Genomic DNA, 7,094 nt, shown 5'->3' on the forward strand with positions numbered 1-7,094 from the left:
AAAGAGGGAGCTCTTCTTAATATTTTGACACCAAAATCATGTCGATACACCTTACCAACTGCGAGTAAAGCCACCCACGCTTTAACTTGACAGACTGTATATCAATACACAGGTGTAAAGGTTGTCTAATGCTAATCGTACACTGAAAGAAATTTTATAATAATACTTGATATTTCAATATTCATAATAGTGTAGTAAAATAATATTCATATAGTCGATTACAACTTAGGGAAATCGTGTAAATATAAAAATTATTGTGAGCGTAATTACGAAACTTTACAATTAGAATATCAAAACTCAATAGCTTTAGAACAAGAATTGGTATGTTCAGTAGCAAAGGTTGATATTTTAAGTATTAAAACGCAGAATAAGAAAAATTGATAACGAAATTTTCAAATGATATAAAAGCAATTATAAGACTTAATAGATTGAGGTACAAAAGTCAATATAAATATTCTACAAATTAAGATAGTCAAAGACAAAGTGAAAGGTAATAAGAGATATTTTTATTTTCTGTGATAGACGCTAACAGAAATTGTAATCTTCAGTTGAGGAAATTGCAAAACACTTTATATAAAAAAAATCCGAATAGCTCCGATAATCTCCCGAGATTAGCCGAATCCGCCGATAGTATCTCATAGGCGAGCGCTCACGATGTGGATCGGAGAATTTCGTGTTTCCCGCTAAACTGGTCAAGATTCATGTATGGACACGTGTTTTCCTGTGTTTTGTTTTTAAGGAAAGAGTGGTAATAATTGGCTAAAGTATACATTTTTTAATGATATTTAACTTACAAACTATAAAAGTTATTAGTTGAAAATTTCAAGGATTTTAACACCCATGTTTTGAGCATCAGATTACAAAGCATTGCTAAAGATTCTAGAAGGTTTCAATATATTCTAAAGATTTTAAAATATTTAAAAGGATTTTTGAACTTTTTACAAAGATTTATAAACCTTTTATGAAGATTTTATGGATTTGAATGATTAAAAAAAATCCCTCCAAGTTTGAGCCAAATCGGTTAACGTGCCGCAAAGACCCTGAAAATCCGATAAGATTAACATGGGGAAATTTCGGTTTTCCGAACAATGGGATTCAGGTTTCTGGATTTAAACTTAGCTTGCGGGAGATATTAAGAATTTGTTAAGGAGTCTCTAATCAATCATTTCCATTAAATTACTTTAAATTTTGATGCCCCCCCCCTCCCTTGCGGAGCCTCAAAAATGCCCCAAAAAATTGAAATTGACATTTTTGCCAAATATTACACATAAATGCTCTGTTTTTTCCTTTTTTGTCATAAATTATTTTTATTTGTCAAGTAGAATGGTTTTAAGTATTTTTCAACTAATTAACAATTATTTAATCAATTTATTTTTGTTTAAATCATTTTTTGCACTTACTTCTTGAAAGGTAGATTTTTTATGTTGGATTGGACAATTTGTCATTTTTCAAGCATTTTGTTTTCGCTTAAACAATTTTTTATTATTTAATTGTAACTTTTTCTTAAAAAGAGGCATAAACCTCTAGTTAAAAAAAAATTAGTTAGCTTTTCTGCTTATTATTAAATATCTGCGTCATTTAGATACTAGTACATTATTTTGTAATAAATTCTTATTTGTTTAAATAAATTTTGTTTGATTAAACATTTTTTTTTCGAAAATAAATGTTTGAAATTTCTGTTTTTTGCCATAAATGTGCTAATTTTTCATTTTTAAGAGAACAATTTTGTGTTTTAATTTCTAGTGACGTTAAAAAAATACAAATATTTGTAATTACTTTAATAATACTAAGAGCTATTCTGCGGGATCATCATAAACCAAAACAAAAAAAAACTTTTTTTGAGCTTTCAGAGGACAAACAAGTGTGTCTGCGGGGGTGAGTTAAAGGAAAAAATTATAAAAATAATTTCAGAACGACAAAATTTAATGTAATTTTTATAGAATAAAGTCCTACTAAAAAAATAAACTTTTCATGACCAACGTAAAACATTTTATGAACAAATATTAGTTAAAACATTTGGAAGATTTGAATATATTTCACTAAGATTTCAAAGAATTCGATGATTTCAACAAATAATAGAAATTCACAAACATTTCAAAAAATTTCACAAAAATTTCCCAAAGATTTTGAACATTTCATAAAGATTGCATGCTCTCTAAATTTTCTCGAGTGAAAATATGACTCAAACTTCCGAGTGAAGGGTAGTTTCACTCCGATCGAGTGAATTATTTTCATAATTTCACTCGATCAGAGTCAGTGCGTTCGGTCGAAGACAACGAGTGGACAGTTTCGCGCGAAATCGTCGAGTGAGTGACTGTACATGGTGTTTTTCGCTCGAAGAACGAGAGAAGTTTTCGGTGTGCCTCACAGTGGGGGAAAAAGCACATTTTTTGACAAAAATCTACTGACGGCGCAAACTTAACGGAGTTTGATTTTTCTTTTTTATTAATTAAAAAAAAGTAATTTTTTCGTGATTTGCAATGATTAGCTAATTCAGACTCATAGCTGTTGTATAAAGTATCACAGATAATGATGTGCGCTCACAATTAGTTAAGAATAGCTAATGATTGCCAATTATTCAAACAATTTTTAGAAACAAATGCATATTTTCACCATTTTTTGATGAAAAGGCTTGATTTTTCTACGTAATCAACTTAAAATCTTTTTCCTAAGACTCCTTGCTATCACGTTTTTCATATTAACCTAAAAATGTAAGTTATTTAAATATTTTCTATAAACAAATGCGCATTTTGAACATTTTTTTCATTAATAGGCTTGATTTTTTGCGGAGTTAATTCGAAACACATTGCAAAAGAATCTATGCTATCATATTTTTATTAGTGACACCAAATGATAAATATTTAAACGATTTTCATGAACAAATACAAATTTTGACCATTTTTTTATGAATAGGTTTAATTTTTTCGGAATCAATGTGAAATATCTGGCAAAAGAATGCTTGCTGTGATATTTTTTATAGTGACCTGATATATGACAGCAAGGCTTTTTTGCCAAAATCGACCAAAATCTAGTGACCGCCCAATTCTTCATGAGTCGTAAATTTTGTTTTTTATTTGTTTATAGAAATTATTTATATAATAAAAAAATTTTGGACACTATGAAAAACATGATAGCAAAGAGTCTTAAGGCAAAACATTTTTAATTGATTCCGCAAAAAAATCAAGCCTTTTTATAAACAAATTGTCAAAGTATGCATTTGTTCATAAAAATTGTTTAAATAATTGGCAATCATTAGCTAATCTTAACTGCTTGTAAGCGCACATCATTATCTGAGATACTTTGTATAAAAGGTCTAGGTTAAAATGAGCTAATCATTGCAAATCACGAAAAAATTACTTTTGTTAATAAATTTGTTTATTACATTAGTAAAATTTGTTTGTTATTCTAACCCACTAATAAATTATTTGTGGTTAGTTTTTAATTGATTTATGGCCTTTTTTCTTAAGAATTTCAAAGTCTTAGAAGAAATGGTATCATGGAAAAGTTTAGCAACAAAAAATTGTAAGTTTGTTGTTAAATACAAAATTTGCATTCAGTCGAAATAAAAATTGCACAGTTGAATGTTATACCTGGAAGCCTTACGGTCAGTTATAAAACAGAAAAATCTAAATCCGTTAAGAATTGCGCCTGCTCAAAGGAATCAGTCCCATGTGCGGTCGTGAATAAGTCAGTGATCATGTAATTAAAATCAATCGTTTTTGTAAAATGTACAGGAATGTATATAAATTGTATTTATCGAAATTTTTTTTGTGAAGCGTAAGTTAGTTATTTTTTGAAATTCAATGAAAAAAAACTATTTCTTAGGAAATCTATGTGTTATAAATTGTTTTCTGACTGAAATCAAGAGCTATACAGTTTATATGTGTTCTTGTGCACTTCGTAATAACTGTTTATTTTTATAAAAATAATTGTATTCATTGTCCACTTTGAATTACGCGCCAACTGTGGCCAACTAGCGCGCGAGCCTAATGCAAGCGCAGTAGCTTAAGGCGTCGCCATTAGCATCCTTGGAGTAAGCAGCTTCGAGTGATATTTCCCTCTTCTTCGAATGAGAATTCGCTCGAATGAGTTGAGTGGGAAATGCACTCGAACGAAAAGTGGAATTTCACCCGAATCAGAGAAGCGGGGTTTTCACTTTTTCTTCGTGTCGTATTCCACCCGATTCGAGTGCAATTTCACTCGAGAAAATTTAGAGAGAGGATTTCGAAGATTTGAAAATGGCGTTTTCCTAGCGAAAGAAATCTCGTTTTCTTTAGCGAAATAGCTTGGCCCATTTGAGTCTATAAACAAAGTCGATTTGAAACAAAATAATCTCGGAGATAGTTTGAGAGATTTGGGTCCTTTTCAAGATCCTTTTAGTGGTCCTTTTAAGAGTGGTGCGATGATAATATAATGTTCCTTTTGTATTCGTCACATACCGGGCGGGCAAAGTTATTTACAGTAGTTGGTCGTGGCTAATCCGCTCTTCCTTTTTAAATTTATCTTCAAATTATTAACACTTTTTTTTAATTGATGAATTTTCTCATTATACTTATTTATAATTATAACTTATATACTGATATACAATTTTCTAGTTGAATTAAAAAATGTATTTTTTGGCGTATCTCATTCCATTTACGAGAAACGTTCTATCAATTCCAATTGTAAGCATTAAAAACAAAGTTAGATATCTGAAGTCATCGAAACCCGTAGATTCCGAATTATTATGTTTTAGGCTGTTAACTATGAAATAAAAAAAAATCTACTTCTAAATTTTAATCTGAAAGCTTAACAAAGTTCCTTGAGTGTCGGCTACTCTATTGAGATAGCCTCTCTGATTGTTATTTATGATCGTATTCTTATTTCAATTTCGGAAAGGATATTTTAAAGCCTTCAGACCATTTAAACGAGCTTCCTCGTCCTTTAAAAATATCTACCTGAGTGCCTGCGGAGAATTTCTCTGAGCTTCTTTGACCTAAAGAATTTTTAGTATATACTCAAAGATTCTTTTCGGTAGGGTTACACTACATTTCAAAATTTTCACAAAGATTTCGAACATTTCCAAAAATATTAAAGCTTTCAAAAGATTTCAAATATTTCAAAGATGTTAAACTATCAAATGAGGTTTTAACAAATTTGAGAAGATTTTAAAGGTTTCAATTATTTCAAACTAACACAAAAGGTTTCACAACCAAATTTTAAACTAAGCATTCACAAATACGTCATAAAAATTTTACAAAGATTTCAGGTATTTTAAAGATTGAAGAGATTTCAAACATTTTACAAAAATTGAGAATGACTCCAAAAGAATTCACAGAAATTTCAAGATTTCACAATGATTTTAAGTACTTCAAGAGATTTCAACGAATTTACAAAGATTTCATAAATATTTCAAGGATTTGAAAGACGACTTGTGTTCGCAAAAAATGAGGAATTATTTTATTTATAGCTCTTTTTTCTTATAAATGGTTGGCCTTGTAAAAGTATATTAATATACTTGATTTATTCAAAATTTGTATTAAGTTCAAGGCACCTACAATTTTTGACCCAGCACTGTTACTTGCATTACCAAGCCGAATGTGAGGCGGAAAGGAGGTCATTACAAAAAAATGAGAAACCCATAGATATTTTTTAATTTAATTCAATCCCAGTTTTGACCTTATTAAAACAGAATATTTTCCTGTTTTTACTTTTAACTTTTAATGTTTCTAAGTCGAGTTATTAAACACTATGCCGTTTCTCACAATTCTAAAAATTCTCACCATTTAGTATATAACGAATCTTCAAACACCTTCTCACAGCGCGATTTGCGTGCGATGCGTGTGTGTTATATATTTTTGCGTACTATGTATATAAGTAAAGGTTAAGTTAGTTACATCAACGAATGTGTATTCTACATTGTTATGTGTACAAATACTAATAATTATAATGGTAATGTGCATATTTATGTGCTGTAATTGTGCAATGTGAGTTGGTGGAGTTTCACGACGGATTACGAGCTTGTCGTTTTCGTATTTTCGACCGTCACATTTTTTTGGAATGACTTATATTTTTTAGTATAGTCTTGAGCAAATTTCAGCATCCTCTCTTTCAAATTGTAAAAAAATTATTCCAATCTTTCTAATAATTGACATTATGGTCTTGCTTCAATTTAATATAGTGAATTTTAAATATCACATTTTCTTTTACAAGTTTTGTAGAACTTATATTAATTTTCCAAAGTAAATTTTTCATAGATTATTAATGAATACTATACTACTTTTTAATATACATACCCGATTTCCCTAAATCGTAAAAGATTGTACTAAAGTGTAATATCGATTTTAACGTTTTTTGTAACTAAATTTCTATGGGTGTAATTTTCAAATTAATTTCACCCGTGTATATTGATAAAAAGATGTATATCGATTACTATTACTATTATGCATATAACAAACAATAATATTCTTTAAACTTGCTACGTTTCAGCTCAGAAAAAATGTATAACAAATTTATATTTTCTAACACGGAGAAAAGGATATCGCATGAATTGCAATATATATCGTAATTCCTGCGCTATATATCGTAATTATCGCATTATAATAGCGTATAATCGTGATATCCTACATTGGACGATTTTACATTATATTATTATTTAATTATTTTATATATACGAGGGTTCTACTAGTAGCCAAGCGATGTTAGTGAATTATATTATCGTACAAAGCTCTTGAACCTGCTTGTACGTTATCATGTTGCGCTTTATTTCAATGTACACGGAGAAAAAGATATCGCACATTTGATATCGCAAAATCTCTATATTGCAAGAAAGCGCAATATGATAACGTACAATCAGATCCCGAAGCTTTGTACGATATTATAATGCACTAATATCACAGAAAAAAATGAAGCTATAAATCGAACACCAGATTTAAAACACTCACAGAAAAAAGGAAAAATTTGCTGCATGTAAGACCTGCAACGGTTAATGATTAAACATATTTTCACTTAAGTTAGGAAAATAATTCTGAACTAGTCGATGTCGATGCAAAATGTAACTGACAGATGGGAATCCCCATTTTTCTCAAATTTAATGAACTTAAACGACGCTGGAT

The sequence above is a fragment of the Belonocnema kinseyi genome, chromosome 3 (genome assembly GCF_010883055.1).
Source record: "Belonocnema kinseyi isolate 2016_QV_RU_SX_M_011 chromosome 3, B_treatae_v1, whole genome shotgun sequence".
Classification (NCBI taxonomy): domain Eukaryota; kingdom Metazoa; phylum Arthropoda; class Insecta; order Hymenoptera; family Cynipidae; genus Belonocnema; species Belonocnema kinseyi.